The sequence below is a fragment of the Leopardus geoffroyi genome, chromosome C2 (genome assembly GCF_018350155.1).
Source record: "Leopardus geoffroyi isolate Oge1 chromosome C2, O.geoffroyi_Oge1_pat1.0, whole genome shotgun sequence".
Lineage (NCBI taxonomy): Eukaryota > Metazoa > Chordata > Mammalia > Carnivora > Felidae > Leopardus > Leopardus geoffroyi.
The window spans coordinates 157,452,721-157,478,951 of NC_059333.1; the positions used below are offsets into that span (position 1 = coordinate 157,452,721).

The following is a 26,231-nucleotide window of genomic DNA, read 5'->3' on the forward strand; positions in this document are numbered from 1 at the left end:
TTCAAGAGTGAAACGTTGCACAGAGGGTGTGTGAAAACCTAGACAAGAGCGAATGTTAAAAACCAGAGTGTTTTCCCTAAACGTCAAGGAGGCCTTATGAAAGAAGATCAAAGACGTTGCAAAGGTTGGAGGCTCCCCACTCCCCAGGGTGCGTAGCTGTATGAGCAGACGCTCTGCTTCCCTGGGCGGCTGTAGCGTGAACTGGTCTTCCTGTGGCCTTGGTTCCCTGTGTGTCCCTATGGATGTGTCTGGGCTCCTCTTCCTGCCACCTTTGGCCCCACACTAAAAACACCCCTGTGTTCTGCTCACCAGAGTGTTCCCAGGAGACAGAAGTCCGCAGCCCGAGGGAGACTCTGCTGTCCTCTCCACCGCCATCCCAGCGCCGGGAGCTAGGGGTGGGGCTGGGAGCACGGGAAGGGGGAATGGCAGCAGCTTTTGGAAGACTTGAAGGAGAAGCAGCAGGAGATCTTGAATTTCCAGGAGGAGCAGCTATATCCCTCTGGGAGATAGACTCCAGGTACGAGGGCGCCCCATTGATAAGGGGGGCGGCCCCATTTTCAGATTTCGCAGAAGGGATATTGGCAAGACAGTTGCTGACCCCTTTTTGAAACCTGCTGGCCCTCTGCTATTTCCCAGAAGGAAGGACTTCTCTGGGAATGCTCTTTTTCCTCCAAAGATAGAGCAAAGAAACCTCTTATGGAAGGCTTCAGCCTATCACGTACTGGAGAAAGGATGTACTCATGCTTCCAGTCAGCTTAAGGATATTAGCTTCACCAAAAAGTAGGCGGCATCTGCATCAGCCACGCTGCTCGTCCCCAGCACAAATCCTACAACTTCTTGTCACATGGGGGAGAGCTCTGTAGGAGCAGTAACGCTACGGGCTGCGGTGTCTGTTTCTAGCTAATGTAGCTAATGGCACGACTTCAAGCCAAGTTACGTCACCTCCCTGAGCCTCTGTTTCCACGTCGTTGGAATAAAAGTGTTGGTCTCTGTGATCCCTAGGTTGACATCTAGGGCTAACAGTCTCTAATGCAAAGACCGGCTGACAGCGGGTTGCTCTGGGGTGGCCGAGGGGCCCTGGCGCTCGGCGGGGCCCTTGCTGATCTCCTGGCAGCTGCAGCATAAGCTGGCCCTCCTGCGGCAACAGCGTGAAAAGAAATGGTAGCTCTTCCAGTCTCTCCGGTCAGAGCTATGGCTCGACTGGGCTCTTTTCTAGACATTCCAGAAGGGGCTGAAAGGTATGTGTTCTCCTCGTGCCCCCACCCCTGAGCTTCCTGCCCTTAAGGTTGCAGTGAGGTCTTTGCCTTGGGAGTTGTGGAGGTCTGGAAAGCTACCGAGTTCTGTCTCAGAGAAGAGCCCAGCTAGACCTGGGGTTCCCAGGACCAAGAGAGGGAAGCTCTCCTACACAAAGTCCAGAGGTTGGTGACGTGAGCAAGATCCAGCCCAGGCGTCCTCAAAAATAGACCACAAGAGTTTAGCTCCACCCACCTAGATGGCCAGAGAAAAGTCCAAGTCCAGACTATACAGTGTTTTTTTTAAATGCAAGGAACAGTCCTGATAATCGTGTGCAAAGCTCTCAGACATTGTGAATAATACACACTGGCCTCCCATGCAGCCAGTAGAGTGGATAATGTGCTCCTACCCTGACCCATTCCCAGTGAGAAAATTAAACGATCCAAAAAAACACATTTGCAGAAATACCACAAATAGGACTTGGATTTCAAGCCTGAAATTAAATTTTAAACTCTTTTATTGAGGACTTTTGCTACCTGCTGAAATAATCTAGCCTTTGAGAATCTTCTACAGATGAGACAGGGTATTCTAAACAAGAAAGTTAATAAATCCAAGCAGGCTGGAACAGAGAGCTGATGCCAATATGATGAAATTGAGCAAAGGTTACAAAAATTCCTGAGCTTGATTAAAAATATCAGTAGTAGAAGTACTGGATGGGAGGCCTGGCTGTGTAGCTGTTTATGGGCTTGGGGATGGGGGAGTTAGGTAGAAACACATCTACACAAGCAGCATGCAGGCCAAGGTTGCTGGAGAAGCCAACTCACCCTGATACAGAAGTAGTTTAAACATAGGCTCCATATGGTGAGATCATGTTGGAGATACCGTTCGATTGTGGGGCACTATCTTATAAAAGGGACATTGACAAAGTAGACACTGTAATAAAGACACGGCCTATGTTGCTGAGGGGCCTGACATCTCAAAATGGTTGGAGGAACTAAAAAACAAATTAGGCTTGGAAAAGATCACGAGGAGATGAGAATTTTATTTGAAGAACTGTCAGGTAAAGGAGAGCTGATGCGTTTTGTGTCCCTTCAGAGGGCTGAACAAGGGTCAAAGAGTGAAGGACAATGGGATGTGAACATACATACTTAATGCTTTCCTTAACACTAGAACTTTCTAGTGTGTAATGGCTGGTTTGTGAAGGAGCAAGCTTCTCATCCAAGCCTTCTTGAAATAGAAAGGGATGATTTGTCAAGGATCCTATAGAAGCAGCTCTTGCTTTGGGCGAGATGTTGATTCTGTAAGCCTTTCAATTCTCAGTTTTCTTGGTTACATGTTTTAAAATTCCTTAAGCAGTATAGTTGAAGAATTTTCAGTATTCAGCCAAATTTGAATTTTCATAAAACCTGATTGAATTTCCTAATTTGCTGATCAGAAGGTGAACCAGAACTTGAAGAAATGTAGAGGGTGCAGCAAGCTGAGGGAATAGCTTATATACAAAGTCATGGGGGCACCGGGTCAGTGAGGAATGCTGGGGACAACCAGCTTGGAGGGGAGCTTTGTGTCAGGGGTGTGAGAAGTCAGCTCAGTTGAAAGGAGAAGCCCTACAACGTGGGATGAAAGTTTGTATTCCACAAAGTGGACGATGGAAAATGAGTATTTTTTTTTGCCCGAGCAAAATAGGTGTTTGATGGGAACAGAACTCTCAAATAGTGAGAATGGTGGGTCATCTGGAGGCCAGAGACAGGGGACTCAAAACCCTCATGGGAATTATATTCTTGGTTTTGAAAGGTTGTTTAATCCTACCTTGCCTAGTTCCCCTGGTTATACCATCTGAGATCTCCAGCCTCACTGAGACAATGGTTGAAAGAAAAACGGCCACGCATGTGATGACGTTATGGAAATATAAACCTCTAAACCAAGCTGATGCCCTTTGACCCAAAATAGGGGGGTCCGAACATCAAAGGGGGCAATGTGGTAGAGTCCCCTCCCTAAGGAATGTGGTGAGAAAAGACCTCAAGATAAAGGAAGCAACCGGCTGTGTGCCTGTGTGACATTCCTCATGACCCTGTGACATGAGACCGCTCAGACTGTCTGTCTGTACGTAAGTCTATACGTTACCCATATATGGGAGACAAAGAAGTAGGAAATGCATAAAAGGATACACCACACGGCTCATTTTTGGGGCTCAAACTCTCCGAGCCCATGCCTGCAGGAATAAAGTTCCTTCCTGGAAAGAAAAGCCTCAGTGCCACGACTCTGCGAGAATCCTGCTACATTCTCTGATGCGATGTGGGCCAGGAGCGAATGGTCAAGAAAGAATTCTTGAAACATTTTTGGTGTAAAAAAAGGTGGTTTTATTGTAGCACAGCGACAGGACTCGTGGGCAGGAAGAGCTTCCCCGGGATTGTCAGGAGTGATCAGTTATACACTTTTAAGTTGGGGCGACCACGTAGAGACAAAGGAAGTTTCCAAAAGGATTTTCATATGTTAAGGAGACTTCCGGGATCCTGGAGGCCTGGCTATTACCAAGCTAAGGTTGTTTTTTCCCTCTAGCAAGGCATTAACATCAAGACAGTTAAGAGTTCCTGGAGGGATGTCGTGATCTGCCTGTTTCAAGTATTTGTCGATGGGCTGCAAGTTACACGGAAATTTAATTCTGTCCACATTTCCTTTTGCCTTTGTTCTCCACATCATTTCCCCCCCGAAGAGTTTTGACCCTTAAGTCTGTAAGGTTGCTGAGAGTGGAAGGTCTTACCTTCTGTAACTTCTTCCTGCTGAATGGGAACAGAGATAGGACCTATGGGTCAACATTGGTCAGTTGGGGAAGATGTATCCGCTGAATCCAAGGTAGAAACATAAACAAATTTCCTTGAGTAGAAAGTGTCATCTGAAGGCTGGAAGTTATGGCATGAAGGAGTCTTGGCAACAGGCAGGAAGACGCTGGAAAAGACGACAAAATGAGGTTAATATTATTATGAGAATAAAGCCCAATAGAAAAGACTTTTGATAGTTGACCACAATTTTCCTCCAGTTCTTCATTGTTGTTTGGAGAGAGGTTTGAGGCCTTCCACGGGTTTACAGGAATAAGAAGGTGTGTTAGCTGGTACTGTGGATTCCCGTGAGGAAGGCAAGAGGTTTAATTTCTTGATCGGAGTCCATGACGAATGTCCTTCTAATTTTATGGCTGTGGGAGTACATCATGTGACCTGGTATAGGCCCTTCCCTTTTGTAGTTAAATTCCTTGCTGTGTTAGCCTTCCAATCCTTTAAATAAACCATGTCCACTGGGTTTATACGTGGTGGGTTGCTAGTAACTGTCAGATCAGTAGTAGGGAGGATACGGCCTGTGTATTTAGAGATTTAGAAATAGTCACTCCACCTTACGGGCAGACTTATTTGCTGGGAGCGCTTTGGCCTCAATAATCTGAATTAGACTGACTGTTGTACACCCGGCTCTTCTTATCTCCTTTTCCATGAAACTACTGCCATCAGTAAACCAACCGTCAGCTGCATTATCAATAGGAGAATCTTTTATGTCTGAGCTGCTGGAATAAACGAGATCAATAGCCCCTGTTCTGTAGGACATCCTGAGGTTCCTGCACCTGGCGGGAAGTGACAGTCTTTATTTGCCTGGTAAGGCTGCCGGGGACCCTGTAAGCAAGGTTACAGGTCAGCATTTCCAAGGGACTCTGTTGGCTGCATGCTTTGTAAAGTCAATCTCAGCTCTCAAAAGCTGTCTGCTCATACCTGAGTCTATGCAGGTCTCTCAAGTATGACGTTCCAGGGGCATCTGGGCGGCTCAGTCAGTTAAGCGCAGACTCTTGGTTTCAGCTCAGGTCACGATCTCATGGTTCATGGGTTCAAGCCCCACACCAGGCTCCATGTTGACAGTGCAGAGCCTGCTTGGGCTTCTCTCTCTCTCCCTCTCTCTCTGCCCCTCCCCCGCTTGTGCTCACTCACTCTCTAAATAAACAAACAAAAAACAAACTTAAAAAAATGACATGACAGTCAAAAGCCTTGATAAAATAGCCAATGTTTTCGATAGTGTCCTATTACAAGGAGAACAGATTTTTGTTAAACTTATGCAAATGCTGTAATTGCCATGGAAGAAAGAATATTCACTGAGGGGTTTTGGATTCTGGAGGGTTCAGGTAGAGAGAAAATTTAAATGCTTCGATTTGTTCACAAGGGAATAGTTTGTCATATTTCTGTAAGTCATAGATTATCTTAAGAGAAAGTTTCCTTAATCTGGAAGAGCAAACATGAGAGAACCAGAAATGTTTCAAACGGGAGTCACAAAAATTATAATCCTCTTCCTCAATTCATTTAGTCCCATGTTAATAATTCTTGTTCAGTTTGAATGCAGCCTTTTAGTCCTGGAAATTCTTACCCAGTTCAGTTTTAGAATTTTAAAGATGACAAAAACCTGCATTTGTCAAAAGCCCTTTTTATGAATCCTCTTGAAGATGAAACATGTTTTGCAAGAGGATAAGTATCGTAACTTTAGTACCAATAAACTAAAAAATGGACACAGAGATCTGGGGAGACTTCATTATAATATAGCTGACAAAGAAATCTGGTTATTTCTGTGACACATAACACTTGAATAATCAGAATATCAAGTAATGGCCTTATACCAAAATGTATTAAAACTTTAGGAATTCATATGATCTCTAGACTAGTTATAGTTTACCCAAACAACATAACCCAAGGCTTATTATTTAACAGTGCTAAGTTTAACATTCCAAATAAAGCCTAGTTAAAAAGACTTTATGTACAGTTTAAATCCTGGGAAATTTGTTAAAAACCTCGGAAAGTTATAAATCACATGCCTAAATAGGATTACAGATTATTAGAAAACTTAAACCTTAATTATTTATTTAACCAAGGTGGCAAGAGATTCCAAAGGCAAATATGTAGGGTTATATAGTTGTTAGCAAAACTTAGCTCCTTTAACATTAAATTTTGTTCTGTTTTTAAATTAGTGTTTTTATTTTCCTTTGGTAAGTCAGTAGCAGATGACTGGATCGTTTAGTATTTCTATTTTATTATTTTTTTATTTTTTTTTCAACGTTTATTTATTTTTGGGACAGAGAGAGACAGAGCATGAACGGGGGAGGGGCAGCGAGAGAGGGAGACACAGAATCGGAAACAGGCTCCGGGCTCTGAGCCATCAGCCCAGAGCCTGACGCGGGGCTCGAACTCACGGACAGCGAGATCGTGACCTGGCTGAAGTCGGACGCTTAACCGACTGCGCCACCCAGGCGCCCCTACTATTTCTATTTTAATATAAACCTTATGGTTTTCCACCGTGGCTGTATGGATTTACATTTCCATTAACTGGGTACAAGTTTTCCCTTCTCTACACCTTTGCCAACACTTGTTATTTCTTGTGTCTTTGATATTAGCCATTATGTGTGAGGTAATATGTCATTGTGGTTTTAGTTTGCATTTCCTTGATGATTAGTGATGTTGAGCATTTTTTTCGTGACTGCTGGTTAGAGTAGTATTGGCTGCAACGTTTCTTTTAGGTCTTTGATTATATCATGCCACTCTCTTCTGGCCTACAAAGTTTCTGCTCAAAAATCAGTTGATAGCCTTATGTAGCTGTCTTTGTATGTAAGTACTTTTTCCTCCCTTTGCTGCTTTTAAAATTCCCTCTATAGCTTTAATTTCTGCTAGTTAAATTATGTGTTTTGGTGTGGATCTTCTTGGGTTCATCTTGTTTGAGGCTCTCTGTATTCCTGGAACTGGACGTCTGTTTCCTTACTCAGATTGGGGAAGTTTTCAGCTATCTCTTCAAATAATTTTTCTATTATCTTTTCTCTGTGTTCTCCATGTGGCATGCACATGTTATTATGCTTAATGCTCTGAGTTCCCTTAACCTAGTCTCATCTTTTTATTCTTATTTATTTATTCTTATTTTTTAAAATTTAATTTAATTTTCTCAATTTACATCCAAGTTAGTTAGCAGATAGCGCAACAATGATCTCAGGAGTAGAGTCCTTAGTGCCCCTTACTCATTTAGCCCATCTCCCCTCCCAGCACCCCTCCGGTAACCCTCTGTTTGTTTTCCATATTTAAGAGTCTCTTCTATTTTGTCCCCCTCCCTGTTTTATATTATTTTTGTTTCCCTTCCCTTGAGTTCATCTGTTCTGTGTCTTAAAAGTCCTCATATGAATGAAGTCCTATGATATTTGTCTTTCTCTGACTGATGAATTTCACTTAGCATAATGCCCTCCATTTCCATCCACGTAGTTGCAAATGGCAAGATTTCATTCTTTTTGATTGCCGAGTGATACTCCATTGTGTATATATACATATGTATATGTGTATACACACATATATATGTATATATATGTGTGTGTATATATATATATATACATTCTAAGCAGGAGCTTCTTTATCCATTTACCTATTGATGGACATTTGGGCTCTTTCCATACTTTGGCTATTGTTGATAGTGCTGCTATAAACAAAATCAAAGACCTGATCAAGACAAAACATAAGTTTTGGTTTTCTGGGCAGACAAAAGAAAAAAAGCCTTTGTTTACATTTTCTTACTAGCAGCAGACCAACAATCCAAGAAAACTTTGTCTTTAACAGAGAAAAACAGAATTCCAATCTTATAACAGTACACTTTTAAAACCCATTCATTTTAACGTTAGTCCTGACTTCACATAAAATTCCTTTCCAAAGATTTCCCTTCACAGACCCCTGTAACCTTTTCTTTTTCTTTTAATGTTTTATTTATTTTTGAGAGAGAGAGAAACAGAGTGTGAGTGAGAGAGGGGCAGAGAGAGAAGGAGACACAGAATCCGAAGCAGGCTCCAGACTCTGAGCTGTCGGCACGGATCCCAATGTGGGGCTTGGACCCACAAACCGGGAGATCACGACCTGTGCCGAAGTTGGACACCTAACCGACTGAGCCACCCAGGTGCCCCACTCTGTAACTTGTTCGTTCGGATTTTGTCGTAAGCCTTTTTCTTTTTTTCATCATTCTTAATTTCATTTAGCAGAATTTGAACTCCCAGGAGCCTTGAAGGAAAACTAAGTAGCAACCAATTGTAAACTGGCTGTTACACCAGAATTCTTTAGATCTGAAATTTATGAAGACGTTTCACAATTTTAAAGACTTGCTTCTCCATAGTACAATCTTTGATTTCTAATCTCTGTCCTCCCACCTCACTATGCTCTGTATCAGTGTTGCTGGCCTTCCCAGATCCCTATCCTGGCGTCCCATGACCTGATTTGTGGGGCACTAAGCTGAGTGGACAATGTTCCTGTGTCCGAGGCAATCCTGGTTGTGGGAAAGCAGGGGGTGGTGGCCTGGTTTATTCCCAGCAGCTGTCCTCCACCTCTCCTGCCTGCCACGTCTGCCCTTCATATAGAAATGTCTCGCCCGCTCTCTCCCTCTCTTCTCAATGCCCCCCATCCATCTCACTGCCCCGTTTCAATATGAATGTTAATACTGACCCAACCCCCAGTCCCCCCACACGTTCCTTTCTACTTCCTTTCTTTCTTTCCTTGTGCTGTACCATTTAATTCGCCACCTCCATGGCCATATCCTCAATTGCATTCTAAGTAGGAGCTGTTTCTGCTCAGGGTTAGCTAAAGAAGGGCCACCTCTATCTTTCCTCTCAGAACCACAGACAAGCCTGTGAAGCATCGTCGTCCTCGTGAGCATCTGTTGAGTGTGGACCTACACACGCGCTGTCCTGAGCCCGCTTTGGTAGCTTGTTATCTGTTACAGTCACTCTGGCACGTGGTCATCCGGGGGCAGAATAAAATCACTCAATCCAATGGCTAGAAATCGTGGATTCGCGTGCAGATGGGCGGCCTGCGCGGAAGGGGTAGGAAACCAAGCAGCCGCGGGATGGTTTTTGTGCGGACTGAGCAGGGGCGGCAGGCAGGCAGGGAGGCCTGTCAGCCTCACAGTTGAGAAGAGGCCTCAGCTGCTGTGCTGTCTGAGCCCCACCAGAGACACACAGACGTGGAAACAACCCCACCCCGGGAGTTCCCCCAACAGGAGGGCAAGACGCTCATTTGAGCAAATAGGTACAAGGAGCTCCGGGCAGTGCTAGAAGCCATCCTCTGGCGGTGAAAGGCAGATGCGCAAGCAACATTGTCTCGGGCCAGGAAAGTCACAGGTTCATGGCCGTGTAGGTTCTCCGGGTGGAGGAGAACATTGCACGTAATGGCAGCCGTATCTCAGTCCCCGGAGACAGAGACGGTTCATTCGGGCCAGGTGAAGCAGGAGGTGGGATTAGGGTAGGGCAGGAGTGCCCGTTCCAGAAGCAGGGTCCTTTGACTCCGAAGCATGGGGCAGGCCTAGAAGCTCACGGAGCGTGGGGGAAGCCGGAGTCCAGGGGAGTCTTGCCAGTGGGAGGTCGCTGCTGAGGTGGGGAGGTTAGAAAAGGCTTTCGCAGCGTCCAGCAGGCCCACGCCTGTGCCTCAGTCATGAAGGAAGCCTGAGCCCGGTGCTCAAAAAACACCGATCTCTAAGCCCGGTGATGTCCACGGCCATTCCCCTCCTCCCGGGTGCCGGGCAGCCGAGGGGGCCGTGAACCTGGGAGCAAGACGAGGGCCCCGCACCCCGAGGGGAGGAGTCGACCTCCCTCTGGGCCGGTTCCCACGGCAGCCTCGATGAGCCCACAGCCCCGCGCTGCCCGGCCACGTGGTGAGAGACAGTGTCCTTTCCTGCTTCCGTCCCCTCCGTCCCAAGAGTCCTACGGATCAGGAGCCGGATGGTGAGTTGGGGCAGATGAGACCTCAGATGCGTGTCTCCGGTGGGAGGCTTGTCATCCACGGTGGCCGCTTTCACTGCAACTCTGACGACGTACCCTCCCCTCCTACCCCTGGCCCCCGGGGAGAAGAAATGAAAGAGGGAAAGGACAGAAATAAAGAAGGCAGAGAAGGAAGACGCATAAACCCGTTTCTTTCACTCTCTGAAGGCTGGCTGAGCTGAAGTTCAGGGACATGTGAAAGTGCAAATGCCTCCTTTCCCACCCCCACCCCCACGTCTGCATCGTCAAGCATGACCACAGAACGTCGCGAGAGACGACAGCCACTTGTAGCCACCCGCTGCATGCCGACACATCGGTACCTCAGCGTCCCCAGGTCAGGCCTGGGGAGAGCCAGCCCCCCAGGTGCCCTCAGCCCCCAGGCCTGCTCTCTGTTGGGCGGAGCCCTGGATGTGAAGGTTTTCCGGTCGCTCCCGGGGATTCTAGGGTCAGATTAATCTTGTCGACCCTTGGGGACTCAACTATGCTAATTCCAAGAGAGGGTATGTTTTGCCATCTTGACGTTGACATCAATATTTACAAAATTGTTGACCGTCCCAGGCCAACTCTGTGTGCGCAGTGTAATATTCCTAGCTAGCAAGTCTTACGCGGGATTCCCCGGGCGAATGAACTAATGTCAACACTGTTGGCTCCCGTTCACTGCTGGGGGTTCCAGTACTGCCCGGGGTCAGGCTCTCTTCAGCAACAGGCATGGAGGCCCGTGCACATCTGCATGGGGGGTTCCAGGTTCCCAATGGTCCCATCTAATGGCCTCATCCTAATCTGGCCTCATCTGGAGGGTGTTAGAGACTTTCACGGGCGGGGGATTCCAGTCCAGGAGTAGTTAGGAAGATTGTAGAATCCTACTTTGGATTTTAAGAGACAGAGCACTTCTGACCATTGACAGAGAGCTTGTTCCTCTTCCCCAAGGACAGTCCAAGAAAAGGAACTTCTGGAACTGAGAACCAGACTGTCCAGACAGGAGAGACTCTTGCAGAGCACGGCTGAGAGTCTGAAGACTGCCGACCAGGAATGGAAGAGGAAATTGTGCTGTGGATGGATGGTGACCAGAGAGGCCAGGGGAGGGGGGAGACTGATGTGATGTCCCCAAACCTCCTGGCCACGAGTAATTGTGGATGCAGAGGGAGGAGTGCGTGGGGACAGCAGGAGACCTTGAGCTGAGTGACGAGAAAAACACCCTTTAGAACAAACACCCGGGGCTGGTCTGGGCCCAGCTGGTCATTTCTGCCTCGTGGGGCTGTTCCATTGTTTCAGTGACCAGGACACATGATATTTTGAAGAGGCAAAGACGAATGTGTAGGTAAGGAAACCACGGCATGAGTCAGAGCCACAGAGCCCACCCCAAACGCATCCCCGTCTGTCTTCAGAGTCTGCAGGTGATCCCCGACCTGCTCTGACCTTCCGGCTGAAGATTTCCAGGCCTCTTGTAGGACACGGGTCCTCAGTAAGCATCCTTGTAGCTTCCTTCCCTGTCACCCCTCCCACCCCTGCCATCTTGGTTCCCTATCACATTGTCGCCCTCCTCTCTCCTCACCCACTTATCCCTCCTTTTGGATGGTTTGGGGTCTGGAGAAATGCAATTCAGTTGGTTCGCGATGTCAGAGGACATCTGGGAGTCTGCGTCCGAATTGGCTTCCAGTAAAGGGATCCTAGGGCCGGTTGTGTGTTCCCGTTTTTCCCATACCACTTGACGAAAAAGTAAAAGCCAGAGGCAACCTACTAAGTCAATTGCACTGCACACTGTGGGGCTGAGAACAGCAATCAGATTTTGATACGTCTTTTTCTTTAAGCAACATTGCAAAAGAAACCCACTGGCTCTTACTGGCATAAAAGCAAATGTGATAATAAATGAAACCTGAAACTTCCAGGAAGAGCTGTTGTGTACGTTTATGTAAACACTAACACATTCCCTCGCAAGCACTTTGAAGAGACTCGAGGTGTAGGACATGGCTTGAAAATCAGAAACTAACCCTTTTAACTTGAACTTAAAGCTTTGCCATAAGCAATTGAGCATATTCCCCAGAACGTTCCTTGGTTGTAACCTGAGAGAATGCTGAGCCCGCTGCGTGAAAACGGGTCAAGCCATGATTTTACCCTGCCTTTTTTTTTGGTCTAATTCCTCTTTGTTTTTTTTTTTTTTTTCTGATGATTCCTTTCTTTCCTGAGACTTTTTAGAAGAGCTCTTACAGGGGGGCCTGGGTGGCTCAGTCGGTTGAGTGTGCGACTTCAGCTCAGGTCATGATCACAGCTCGTGAGTTCGAGCCCCGCGTCGGGCTCTGTGCTGACCGCTCGGAGCCTGGAGCCTGCTTCTGTTTCTGTGTCTCCCTCTCTCTCTGCCCCTAACCCACTTGCATTCTGTCTCTGTCTCTCTCAAAAATAAATAAACATTAAAAAAAAAAGGAAAGAAAGAAGAGCTTTTACAAGATGGCCTCCGTAAAGCCTCGTTCCTGCCCCAGCAAAGGGAACCTCACAGCTCCCCTTCCCCGCTAGCTTCCCCCAGTCTGGAGGTTTCCTCTTCACTTCCAAGAGGCCATTGGAAAGCCCTTGAGGCCTGGATCCAATCCCAGGCTTGTCCCTGACTGGCTGTGTGGCTTCGGCTGGTCCCTCATCTCCAAGAGGTGGCACCAGACTCAAGTGAGCTCCCTGCTGACTCGGCCCCTCCCTCGCCCCCGAAGTAAATGGGACATGAACTTGACAGGAGGACTTCCTGCAAGATGTCCTCTCCTTCCCACAACAGGCTGTTTGTATGTGTCCACGTGTCACGGGAAGCACTTCTTTTCCCGGGAGGTCACCAAAGCCGTCGTTTTCACTCTCAAGTGAATTCTGGCGTAACCTGGCCCCTCAAGAGGGACTGGTAGGTTCTGGCCACCTCTCCCTCTTGAGGTGTGGGGCCATCATCACCGAGGCGGGGGAAGCTTTGCCTCTAACCTGGTGGCTTCAGTGGTTCTTCCACCCTGCAGTGTCCCCCCCTCAGCTCACCCACCGACCACGCTTTCACAGCACTCCTGTGGCTGCCACCGTTCTGTTCTCACTTCAGCCTCAGGGAGCCACCGGCACGGTCTGGTAATGGACTCTCAGCTTGTGTCATCTTTGTCACCAAGTGGAACCTCTAAGGGCTCTGCTCTGTACCCCGGTCTTGTGAGCCTCCCCTTCTAGGAGCCACCTGAGGTCCTTCAAACAGCAGGCAGGATGGACCTCCCCCACTGCGGAGGAGTTCTGGTCCCACTCCTCCACACCTGCTGGGGGGGCCGGAAGGAGCCAGAGACATGGCCGGGTGGGGCAGGGCAAAGGCAGAGAGCCTTTCCTGCAGTTAAGGAACACCACCGGCCAAGGTCTGCCTGGCTCCACGCCGAGAGAACACGCATGGTTTGTAGAGGACCTTGTGACCCTGCTTTTGAGTGCCACGGTGGCCTGGGAACTAGCAACAGCCATGTCTCCCCTCAGCGCCCATCCTCAGAGGGTCAACCCGACAGATGGGGCAGGTGGTCCCGACGCAGGAGCTCCTCGGCGGTTCTAAAGCAGGCGATGGACAGCGGGGCTCAGCAAGCACTACTCTCAGGGCCGTACCCACCGAGGCTCGCTCAGCCGGGTCACCGTCAGGCTGGTTGTCAGTCTACACTGCAGCACCCGAGTGCTTTGAATCCGCATGGAGAAAGTCGAGGCTCCCCACCTGCCAACTCATGCTTAGCCTGGCACCTCCTATTTCTATTTCTTTATGATCTCCAGACTGTGGTGACCTCACGGTGACTACCCTGTCCCCTTTCATCATCCTAACTCCTCTCTGGGGAACTGTGACCAATGGCCAGAGCAAGTCCATTGAAAGTCTTGTGTCAAAGCAAACCAGGGATGGTTTTTACATGCTATGTGAGAGGCCCCCAGTTGGGAGGAAGCCTGGGCTCATCTCACGGCGCTTTAGGACGTGCATACGTGGGTCTAAACGTATGACACACATTCATATGCGTTGCTCTAGCGGTATGTTGAGGGCCAACATAACTGGTGGACAGGGTCCATTAGAGGGAACGAAACGCAGCCTTTGGTAGCTATTAAAGCAAAATGTGTGCAAACAAATAAACATTTTTGGGGCATCTGGGCGGCTCGGTCGGTTGAGCATTCAGCTTCGGCTCAGGTCAGGATCTCGCGGCTGGTGAGTTCAAGCCCCGCGTTGGGCTCCGTGCTGACAGCTCAGAGCCTGGAGCCTGTTTCAGATTCTGTGTCTCTCTCTCTGCCCCTCGCCTTCTCCCACTCTGTCAATCTCTCTCTTAAAAATAAATAAACATTAAAAATTAAAAAAAGAAATAAACATAAAAAAAGAAATCAACATTTTTTCTTCGCCTCCTTTGTTTCCAAGTTCGGCACCGGTCTCCAGGCGGAGTGTGGAAGGGTAGGGAAGACACCTTGTTGTTGAAAAGCTCACAGTCTAAGGCTTGAAGTCTGAGTCGGAAAGAACAAGCTTTTCCTTCTTTGTCGTTTGGTGAGAATCCTCAAACTGCAAAAGTGGGAGCATGCTTCTTAGATTTGGGGGGACTCAGTGGTGGAGACAGAAGCAACATCCTGGTCTCAGTCCCAAGAGATTGAGTTGTTGCGGTATCCAGAATCTGCATTTCTTACATAAATACCCCAGAAAGTTGCAATGCAGGTGAGCTGCAGAGCATAGTTTAGGGGCGTCTGGGTGGCCCAGTCGGTTAAGCATCCGACTTCGGCTCAGGTCATGATCTCGAGGTCCGTGAGTTCAAGCCCCGCGTCGGGCTCTGTGCTGACAGCTCGGAGCCTGGAGCCTGTTTCAGATTCTGTGTCTCCCTCTCTCTCTGACCCTCCCCCGTTCATGCTCTGTCTCTCTCTGTCTCAAAAATAAATAAACGTTAAAAAAAATAGAGAAAAAAAAAATTGAACAGTATATAAGCCATTCCATAAACGTTGACATAAAGGTCTTAAAAGATTCCTTGGGGAGAGTCCTTAGTTGATGTCCTTTTGTCTTCCAGAAACAGAATAAAGCTCTCACATCACAGTTATTTCCTAGAAACAGTGAAAACTGTAAAACAAACAAGAACTACCACCACCCTCACCAGACTCGTGCCCGAGGTGCAGACACACCCCGCTTTCACCTCCTCCTTTGCTTTCACACGGGGTGAAGTATTTTCCTGAGGGTCTTTGTCGATTCAGAGATATTTCCTGGCAGAATCAGCAGAACGCATGAGATATCGGCAAACCCACCAAGCATCGCTCTAGACAAAGTAGCAAAATCTGGGGCCCTCTAGGCCTGTGGTTCTTCCCGGGTCCCGGCAGTTCCTCCTTCACCCCTGTGTTTCCACAGGGAGGGGGGGTGGCGCTGATAATGTGATCAGTAACCAATGGACAAGTCAGAGATGCGTGCAAGGGTTTTATACGCATAACGGCTAGGAAAGCGACAACATCCGACATCACATAAATCTCAGATCTGCTCAGGATCCAGTCAACCAATCCACTCTATGAGATGTTGAAAAGCAGCTCTTTGCCTTAAGAAAACTACTTGCAAAAAAAAAAAAAGTATCTGAGAGGAAGATTGTCTAATCTTTAGCTTTTGGTAAATTATATTCTTTTCCCTTATGTGACAGAAACAGAGCCCCTCCCTTTTTTTTTTTAATATTTGTTTATTTTGAGAAAGAGAGAGAGTGAGAGAGCCCTTGAGAGTGGGAGAGGGGCAGAGAGAGGGAGAGAGAGAGACAGAATCCCGAGCAGGCTCCAGCTGTAGCACAGAGCTCAATGTGGGGCTTGAACTCAAGAACCGTGAGATGACCTGAGTTGAAATCAAGAGTCGACGCTTAACCAACAGGGCCGCCCAGGTGCCCTTGACTCTTCCAGTTTTAAGGGCCCGTGTAATCCCATGGGGCCACCTGGACAACCCAGGAGAATCGCCCCACCTCAGGGTCCTTACCATGAGCACATTGGCAAAGTCACTTTGCTCTGTGATGGAACATATTCACAGCTTCCAGGGGTTGGTACGGGGACCTCCTAGGAAGGGGTGGTGTTTTTCTGCCTACCACCACACTATTTGCTGAGGTGCCAACTACTAATATTGGAACTAAAAAATATCTTTTCTGATTTCAACAGTGAAGTTAAGACACTACCTCCAGGCACAATCTGGAACAGCAAAGCAGAACAAAGGTAAATCAGGGGCAGCTGGGTGGCTCAGTCAGTTAAGTGCGTCCGTCTCTTTTTCTTTTTTAATTCTTTTAACGTTTATTTATTTTTGAGAGGCAGATAGATCATGAGCCAGAGGAGGGGCAGAGAGAGAGGGAGACACAGAATCCGAAGCAGCTCCAGGCTCTGAGCTGTCAGCACAGAGCCCGACGCAGGGCTGGAACCCAGGAACCGTGAGATCATGACCTGAGCCAAAGTCGGACGCTCAACCGACTGAGCCACCCAGGCGCCCTGTAGTGTGTCCAACTCTTGATTTCAGCTCAGGTCATGATCTCATGGTTCATGAGATCGTGCTGACAGCAAGGAGCCTGCTTGGGATTCTCTCTCTCCCTCTCTGTCTCTGCCCCTCCTCTGCTCGTGCTCTCCATCTCTCTCAAAATAAATCAATAAACTTTTTTTTTTTAAGACAAATTAGAACCATAGAAGTGCTCCTTGGATGACCATCAAATTGCCCAAGTACCAGGCTCTGCAGCGTAATTGTTTTGCTTTGTTTTCCAGATGTGGCTTTTGTGCCTCCAAGGGCCGACTTGGCAGAAATCTCATCCTAGGGGAAGTGCACAGTGGTGGCGGAAGGGAAGGCGGTGACAGAGGTGGGGTGCCTGGGACCCGGCTAACCTCCTGCTGGGAAGTCTCAGCTGGGTCTCAACGGGGCAGAAGCGCAGACACGATGGTTTCCTTTGGACCTGCCCTCGCCTGAACTCGGGATGCTTGTGCGCCTCCCCCAGAGGCCACGCGGGGGCGCCCCGGTACTGCCCTGGGAAGTCGCCTCGCAAAGAAGCAAAATGTGGGAGGATCTTGAGGGGCAGGTGTCAGCCCCGAGCGTCCAGGGGTTCCCGACTCTTGGCCACACCTCTGCCGGGTTGGCAGCAGGCGGGCGCGGCCCAGGCCTTGTTCCTCAGAGCTATCTTGCTCTGTCTCCTCTAAACCAGGTTCTGGCCAGAAAGAGATGTGCCCATGCTTCTCTGGAGGATGGGGGAGGACTGGCCTGCGGTGTGTGTGTGGATGTGTGTGTGTTGGGGATGAAGGGGGCCTAGCGTGTGTGTGTGTGTATGTGTATATGGCTGGCCTGGGTGTGTGTGTGCAGGGGGGCTGGCCTGCCAGGTGTGTGTGTGTGTGTGTGTGTGTGTGTGGTTGGGGTGGCTGGCCTGGGTAAGCGGGGGTGAGCGGGCTGGCCCAGTGGTGATCAGGCTGGAGAGGATGAGGAGGCTGGGGGGCAGGGCAGGAGGCAGGGTGTGGGCTGGAGGAGCCGGGTGACCCTAGATGCCAGGGGTGCGAGTCAGGCAGCACGAGGGTGTAGTTCTCCATAGAATCCCGGGGCTGTGCAAGTGCCAGAGTTGCTGCTCGAACTTTATTAGGATGAGTGCTGTGGGGGCTGGGAGGCTGGGGAAGGGCGGTGGGGAGGCCAGCGACCGAGCGCGTGCAGCGGAAGGGTGTGAAGCTGTCCTGGGCAGAAGTCAGAGCTCCTACACGTACACCAGGGCACGTTTCTCAGTTTGGGGCTCACCTGCTGCACAGCGCAGCCGGGGCGCAGCGGCCAAGGGCCCCGGGGGCCCCACACAGGCCAGGCTGGGCCACTGACAGCCTGCAGCATCCAAAGGCAGAGATACGGGTGGAGGAGAAGCAAGAAGGGAATTTATTTCAGCGAGGCCGATGCCAGGAAGACGCGGACCGGGGTTTCAAAGACTGTCTCCAAGGTGCCGAAAATGCTTCCAGGCTTCTATAAGGACAAGGTGGGACCGAGGCGGGTGGGCACGTGCAGGTGCGCAGGGGAGGTCAGGCTGTCCTCGTCGTGGGTGGGATCTTGCTAGCGCGGGACGGTCCTTATTGCTTGAGGGGGGTACTTGCGGCTTCCGGCAGGGGATGCTGGGCCAGCAGGGTCTTCTGCCTGAGCTAAGAGAGAAGGTGGAAAGAATGTAACCAATTGGAAAGTACAGCCTGAGGTCAAAGTGGAGGGAGTTGAAGTCGACTTTTGACGGGAGACGCGCGGGTCCTTGCTGCTCCGCCGGGCGGGCGTGTGGGATGCGGCTGTAGCAGCTGCTGCAGGGTGGGGGTGTGGGGGGATCCGCTTCCCCAGCAAGGGGTGGTAAGAAGCCAATTCCATCTTTAGGCTACTGTAGACGAGGTGTTACCGAATACTTACCCAAGGCAAGCAGCTTTTCGCAACGAATAAAATCTAAGTGCCGGGATTCCGGCTTCTGGGCTATTTCCATTCTGCAGTTTGGGCTGGGTTGGGAAAGAGCTGGCTTCGGCCACTGAACTGAGACACCCGGGGGGGGGGGGGGGGGACACGTGCTACGTCTCACAGCACGAGGAGAGCAGACAGCGAGACCCCCAACTCATACACGGGATCTAGCCCAGTTTTTGCTGCATAGCAGGTAAGGTACACGAACTTTGTAGTCTGATCTGATACTGAGAACAAAGGCAAAAGAAATGTAGCAAAAATGAAATCTCCTTGCAACTTGCAGGCCATTGACAAGTACTGGAGGCAGGCAGAGTGAGCCTGCCTTAATGTTAATTCTTTGCTTAGTGGCAACGAGCAACCCCTAGCTTGACAGGGGCCTGACCTCCAGGGTCCTGTAAATCTTCTTTAAAGGATGAAAATCCCTTCCGAAACTTCCTTTATCTCAACACCCTCCTCCCTCCACAAGATACACATTAGCGATCACCTTTCAACACATAGCCCACTGATATACATTGGAAGGGTCTCATGACTAATATTCTACTACACAGTACTGAATAACCTTATCTTAACAGCAATTAGCCCCTCAAGGTCCTGGAAGCCTTGCTTCTAAATTCCTTGGAGACTTAGCTCTCCCTCCCCTCCCCCCACAACTAAAAAGTATGTAATCAATCACCCCTCATAATCCCCGTTACAGCGTTTCCCACCCAGAGTCCTGTCCCTACGCTTTAATAAAAGCACCTTTTTTGCACCAAACATCTCAAGAATTCTTTCTGTTTTTAAATAAAGTTTTAAATATTTTTACTTTTACAGAGAGAGAGAATCTTAAACAGCTTCCATGCTCAGCGCAGAGCCTGAGGCGGGGCTCGATCCCATGACCTGATCCAAAGTCAAGAGTCAGTCGTTGAACTGAGTGAGCCACCCAGGCGCTCCTCAAGAATTCTTCCTTGACCATTTGCTCCTGGACCCCAAACATCCCATCACGATCCTGTGAGTGGAGGCCTCTCTTGGTCTGTTTTGGAGCAGCACAGCGAGGTGCCTAGGAGAGGACTCGGGCCTCCTTGCCTCTCCCTCAGTGCTCGGGTGACAGCCCGGGGATTTGGCAAAGCTTCTGTCCTTCCCTCCATCCCCAGGGAGAAGTTAGTCTGGGCCCAGTGTTAGCCAGGGACACCCCCCAAAAGCTCAGAAAAAGCGGAGTCTTCCCCTCAGAACACTTGGCAGTCCTGTCCGTCCTTCCCTTGGGGGGCCCTTGAAAGAAACATCAAGGCTGACATGCTCTCACGGGGGCGTGTCGAGCGGCCAAGGGCGGGCTTTCACCGCAGACCCCACAGGAACTTCCATCCACCCAGCTCCTGGGCAAGGGAGAGGGCGCCTCTGCTCTCCTTTTGCTCCAGAGGCAAGCAAAAACTGTCCTTAGGGGGCTCCTGGGTGGCTCAGTCGGTTGAGTGGGCTGCCTGTCCCACTTCAGCTCAGGTCACCATCTCACCACTCATGAATTCAAGCCCCGCATGGGCCCTCTGCTGTCGGCGCGGAGCCTGCTTCGGGCCCTCGGTCTCCCTCTCTCTCTGCCCCTCCCTTGCTTGTGCTCTCTCTCTCTCTCTCTCTCTCAAAAATGAATAAACATTAAACAAAAACCTGTCACCAGAACTGGTGCGGTGCTTCTCAAATACAAGCGTTACGTGTTTTCTTTACTGCAGGGTTTTGTAACGGAACCAATGTGAGTTCCCTCCTTGGTGAGTCAGAAGCCGCACCAGGTTGAGTTGTCACAACGAAAAGTTCAGTTGTAGCAAATAAGGAGATAATGGGGAGTGGCTTCCAAAGCCAGGACTCCCAGAGCAGGGGTGAGTGGGCTCCTTTCATTTAGGGTTAAGATGCATATTTAGATAGGGAAGCCCTGTCATCATATGTAGGGTGAGTAGAAGTTGTCCATGAGCCTTAAGGAAACATGTCTATACATACGTTGTTTGTTATGTCAATGAGGCCGAGGCTCCTTCTGGGGTGGAGATTTTAGTATTATAATGAGTTAAGGTAGTCATCGGTCATTCTAGAGGTCACTCCAGGGCCCATCTGCACAAGGAGGAGTCAGGGGTTAAGTTCAAACTGGTCTGGGTGGTCTGGGCCGGCTGGAGGTCATGTCAGGGCTGGCTGGAGGTCACATGGGGCAGTCGCATTGCTTGAGGGTGGTTTCACTTTCTTTAAAAAAAAATTTTTTTTTAATGTTTACTTTTTGAGAGAGAGAGAGCACAAGCAGGGGAGGGGCAAGAGAGAGAGGGAGACACAGAATCCGAAGCAGGCTCCAGGCTCCGAGCCGTCAGCACAGAGCCTGATGTGGGGCTCGAACCCACAAACCATGAGATCGTGACCTGAGCCGAAGTCTGGCGCTTAACCGACTGAGCCACCCAGGCGCCCCGGTTTCACTCTCTATCTGCCCAAGTAAAGCGATAAACTAGAAAGAAGAGGTTGAGGAAGAATGTGGGACAAAGGTCAGTGGGTACATACATGCTGGAGGGCTGTAAGGTCAGGTGTTGGGAGCCAGCTGGCGAGTTGCATTCTGGTTTTCGCTATTTTCTGTACTCTGTAAAAGCCTCTAATCAGAATCTAAATTTTCTTTAATGTTTTATTTTATTTTTTAAGAAACAGAGAGGGTCAGAGTGTGAACGGCGGAGGGGCAGGGAAAGAGGGAGACACAGAATCCGAAGCAGGCTCCATCCAGGCTCCGAGCTGTCAGCCCAGAGCCCGACCCGGGGCTCAAACCCATGAGCCGTGAGATCATGACCTGAGCCGAAGTCGGACGCTCAACCGACTGCCCCACCCAAGCGCCCCGTCTATTCAGAACCTAGATGAACACTTTCCAACTTAGATTTTAACACCGTTACAGGGTAACAGCACCTGGTTTGCCCTCCTGCCTGAAGACACAAAACAACAAAACCAGACTAAATACGTGAAACACAGATCTTCAAGATCTCAGACATCAGAGGACAGAGATCCCTGAGGGGCGGGAAACAGTTGAGTCCGTCAATTGCTTTAATTTACTGCCTTGAACGATTTCCGAGCATCGCAGGGTGGAGGAAACTGAAGACGAGCCCAGAAGGCCTGTCGAGTTGAGGACACTGAGCTGGGAGTTCAGGGAGGCCAAGGTCGCCAAGGTCCTGAGAGGAGAGAGCTGAGGAAAGCCAGTCAGAAAGATCTGTCTGGGGGCCTGCCCAGCGTGCAGAACCGTCCCGATCAGCACCTCCAAGTGAGGCAAGTACTCAGTCGGGGGGAAATCATTACAGGGAACAAGGCCAGGCACCACCTGGCACTGGGAATGGCCCTCCTTCCCAGCAAAGAAACGAAAGGGAGAAAACCCCTCATAACCCGGGGGGTGTGGGTGGAGCACTTAGGAAGGTCTTGCCTCGGGGCGCCTGGGTGGCGCAGTCGGTGAAGCGTCCGACTTCAGCCAGGTCACGATCTCGCAGTCCGGGAGTTTGAGCCCCGCGTCAGGCTCTGGGCTGATGGCTCAGAGCCTGGAGCCTGTTTCCGATTCTGTGTCTCCCTCTCTCTCTGCCCCTCCCCCGTTCATGCTCTGTCTCTCTCTGTCCCAAAAATAAATAAACGTTGAAAAAAAAAATTAAAAAAAAAAAAAAAAAAAAAAGGAAGGTCTTGCCTCAGTAGCGGGAACGAATCAGCCCTCGACCGAGCACTGATCTGGACCACTTAAATCATAAAAGCAAGACCAGAAATGATCAAACCGTTTCCAAAGAATTTAAGTGCATCCCAGAACAAAGCTCAAAATTCATAGGAAATTTATATAAAAAGAGTAACATTTACATAAGAATAACCAGCAAACAACATAATCAACTTCAGCATGTCTGGTATCCCATCAAAGATTTTGAGGTGTGCGAAGAGCCTGGGAAATGACTCTTAGTGAGATCAATCAATCACTGAGAAATGACCCAGAGGTGACGAAGATGCTTGAGCCACCGGAGGAGGACGTTTCGACATTTATTATCACCGTCTGTAGTCCATAGATTTAAAACGTTAAATAGATAAATGGAAAACATAAGAAAGATCCCATCTAACTCTAAGAGATGAAAACAGGAAGGAAATGCCCTGCAAAAGGACGGACAGCAGCTCGAAAATGCAGAAGAAAGACATTTGAGGGGCGCCTGGGTGGCTCAGTCGGTTGAGCGTCCGACTTCGGCTCAGGTCATGATCTTACGGCTTGTGAGTTCGGGCCCCGCGTCGGGCTCTGTGCCTCCCTCGCTCTCTGCCCCAACCCACTCGCGTTCTGTCTCTGTCTCTCTCAAAAATAAACAAACATTAAAAAAGGAACAATAACCTTTGATAGGACTTGTATTGAGTCAGCAGATACCTCTGAGAGATATTGCCCCCTTCCCCGCGTGAAATCCCCCAATCCATGAGCACAGGACGCCTTTTGGCTTCTGTGGGCCTTCTTTAACTGCTTGCAACCATGTTGGGTAGTTTTCCGTGGGGAAGGAGAGAGGGAGGGAGAGGGAGGAGGAGGGAGAGAGAGGAGGAGGGGGGGAGGGAGAGACAGGGGGAGGGACAGAGAGGGGGAGGGAAGGGAGAGAGGAGCCAGGATGAGGACCCAAAGGACTGCAGTCTCCAGGGTGGTGTGAGCCCACCCCCCTCAGATCACTCTGATGTGGCAGCTGCAAATCGGGGGAGAGTCAGTCCCCATTGGGACCTGCTGTCTCAACAGTCCCAGATTTCCCCCAAACCAGGGCACCCAGGTGACTCTCGCTGGAGGAATCACCAGAGGGCAGCCCTGTGTTACCCTGATTAGGCCGTGTGGGATCCTCTAGCTGTGCCTTCAGGGAGACCGTGCTAGGGTTTGAGATTAGGTGTCCCCTGCGTCCTCGAGAGACATCTTCTGTTACTTGGCATCTGCAAACCCTAGCCGTCTTCCAGATAGTTGGTGACCCTGGACTGTGAAGTCCCCGTACGCTCAGTACGCAGTCTTTCAGCAGGCCTTGGGCAGCAGGAACCTTCCAGGTCTAGGGAACCTGGGCATGGCCCCGAAGGACTGCAGAGGTTCCAGGGTGGTTGGAGCCCCCCCCGCCCCCCCCATACCTACTCTGAGGCAGCAGCTCAAATTGGTGACAGCCCCCAATTGAATCTGCTGCCTAATCTGCATGCAGGCCTCTTCTGTATCAAGGTTCACAAATGTCTCTTCTTGGAAGAGACATGCCTCTTCTTCCAGCTCTGCCTTCAGGGTAACATGCCCATTTGCGTTGGGTGGGGCTTGGAATCCAAGAGACGCCTTGTCCTCCGAAACGCCCACTCCTGTGACCTTGTCTTTCCCGTTTCATGACTTTATCGAGGTGCCTGGCTACCTGACCTGGGAAGCCGGCCTGTGTGCACATGCACATTCTCAGCTCTTATTGGCAGCCTGGCCCTGGAGGGCAATTGCAGGGACAGGCCGGGTCACAGGGGCAGACTATTTGGAACACCCGGCACGGCCTATTTCCAAGACTTAACTTTGCCAGAGAGGACACCGTCTTAAAAGGCAGCCTTAGAACGCTTTGTGGAGTGTGGGCTCCCTGTACCCGAAGCCCGTTCAAGTGGTTGGGGTCCAGTTGGACCCGCGCAGATTCGTAGCGCACCCTGCAGCCCCGGGCCGACGGACAGCGTGCTGACCGCACGTGCGTGGCCACTGCGAGTCTAGGTAACCGGGGACACAAGAAAGGGAAAGTGGCCAGAGAGGAACAGTCGCAGGGGCAGGTTTTTAGGGAGAGCTGGCATCGGCTTCATTCCGAGCCTTAACCTACACAAATGCACCTATTTCCTTTGAAGGCAGACCCGGGAGGGCCGCATGACGTGCTTAGGGTCCTCTCCCAGAAGAGATATGTGGGAGGCTCGACTGCCGGAGTCCAGGGTTCCACAGAGGCAGCCGGTCCGGATGGAGACAGAAAGTCCCCAGTTAAAAATGGAGCCTCAGAGGGGCGCCTGGGTGGTTCAGTCAGTTGAGCATCCGACTCTTGGTTTTGGCTCAGGTCACGATCCTAGGGTTGCGGGATCAAGCCCCGCATGTGTGGAGCCTGCTTGGGATTCTGTCTCTCTCTCCCCCTGCCCCTCTCACCCACTCGCACATGCTGACTCTCTAACGTAAAAATAAAAAATAAAAGATGACATAAAATGGAACCTCAGAAAGATTTCGGAGTGTGGGCTCTCTATAATACCCTGAGGCACTTTTAGAGTTTAACCTGAGCTCCATAGGCCTGGAGTGCCCTCTCCCCACCCTGCTCCCAGCAGCCCGAGGCCAGCTCCCAGAGTATGGGCCGCACACGACAGGGGACACTCTCACCTCTACCTGTGGAAAAGAACAAATTAAAAGGTGAGTCCAAAAGCCGTGCCCCCATAGGACAGAGCAGCAGTTTTTACCGTCTTTGCAGGCACCAGAAACACAGAATTGACTTGGTACAAGCGGCTGAGGAAGTAAGTGAAGCTAACACCCGTGCAGACAGCCAAAGCAGGCCTACGCCAGTGTAAACAGCCCCGGTCAAAATAGACCGAAGAGACTTACACAAACAAACGATAAACATAGGAACCCAGCTAGAAACCCCAGAAATTATATAAATGGTAGAGAGATGGAAGCAACCAACGTTTTAGAGTAAATAGACTCAGAGAAAATCAACCCACATATAGACCCACTAATCCCTTTACTGTAAATACGAACCCCTTTATAAAGCCTAATCCAAAACCCCCCACAAAACCCCCGAAACCTAATCCCATTAACAGAAAAGCCACCGACAGACAAAGGAGGCATTCACCCATGTTACGCTGGCCGTATCGATAGAAACCCCATTTATAAATAAAACCCCGTATACCCCCAGATTGTTAGATACAGGCTTCCAATTAACAATGATACAAAGATATTCTACTAATTTAGAGATCTTTAACAATAAAAAGGACTAACTGTAGGATTTGGATAAAACTTCACCCTCAAGGACGTGGGCCATAGATTCCTAACAATTGATGACAGTTCACCCACGAAAGCTTAATGCCTTAAATGCCCTAGAGGTCCTGATTTAGGAAACATTCTTGGAATGGATGTAATTGGACATACTCAAAGGAAACATTCAGAAACTCCTAAAGGAATTTATTATCGTGCCTAAGTACTTCACCATGTAATTACCCACCACGGCCTATTAAAAAGCCAGATGGGTCCTATAGATTTACAGTAAATTATAGGAACTTAAACATACTCCTAAAATTGAGGGAACACCCCCAGATCCAGGCCTATCATAAACAATATCACCGCTGGATCTGGAACTTACTACAGAGTGATAGACTTATCTGGCATGTTCTTTGCTATTTGGGAACCCATGACTGCATTCCCACGGGAGGGTGACAATACCAGGTTACTAGGTCACCACAAGGACAGCTGAACAGTCTGGCAACAGCCCCCAACCTAACACAAGACATTCAGGCCTTGGATGAAAATGGCACACACACAAACCATTATTTCCTGTACGGATGACATCCTTATTTCTGGTGATTACTTGGAACACAGACCGGGATCAAAATTGAGTCCGTCGAATTCCTTACACTCACAGGATGGACAATCAGCCCAAGTAAGGGCCGAGGACTCCACACGACGGTAAAATTTCTAGGTGTAATTTGGTCCCCTGGAGGCGGAAAAATACCAGACCCAATAACGAACAAAACAGATTGCATACCGAGTTCCAGTACGGAAGAAACTCAGAAAACGATAGCAGTGTTTGGATATTAGAAACTGCACATACCACATGTGGGGTTCATATTAAGACATATTTATGAAATGACTAGGAGGAGGAGGGAGTTTAGATGGACAGAGACTCAAGGGCTGCC

General features: G+C 49.6%; 3 long non-coding RNA genes across 4 annotated transcripts; 2 read left to right on the forward strand and 1 right to left on the reverse strand.

Moving 5' to 3' along the window:
• The first annotated feature begins 312 nt into the window (after positions 1–312).
• LOC123576207 lies at positions 313–4,248 on the forward strand. Its single transcript, XR_006701227.1, has 2 exons — positions 313–517; positions 3,049–4,248. It is a non-coding gene; the product is annotated as an uncharacterized LOC123576207 (long non-coding RNA).
• A 3,961-nt stretch (positions 4,249–8,209) lies between these two features.
• LOC123576208 lies at positions 8,210–11,906 on the forward strand. 2 transcript variants are annotated; one of them, XR_006701229.1, is made up of 3 exons: positions 8,210–9,985; positions 10,190–10,337; positions 10,949–11,906. It is a non-coding gene; the product is annotated as an uncharacterized LOC123576208 (long non-coding RNA). The 2 variants fall into 2 exon arrangements; XR_006701228.1 differs by having other exon boundaries at positions 10,190–11,906.
• A 5,630-nt stretch (positions 11,907–17,536) lies between these two features.
• LOC123576209 lies at positions 17,537–23,629 on the reverse strand. Its single transcript, XR_006701230.1, has 2 exons — positions 23,476–23,629; positions 17,537–18,106 (listed from the first exon to the last, which is right to left on the reverse strand). It is a non-coding gene; the product is annotated as an uncharacterized LOC123576209 (long non-coding RNA).
• Positions 23,630–26,231: the final 2,602 nt, after the last annotated feature.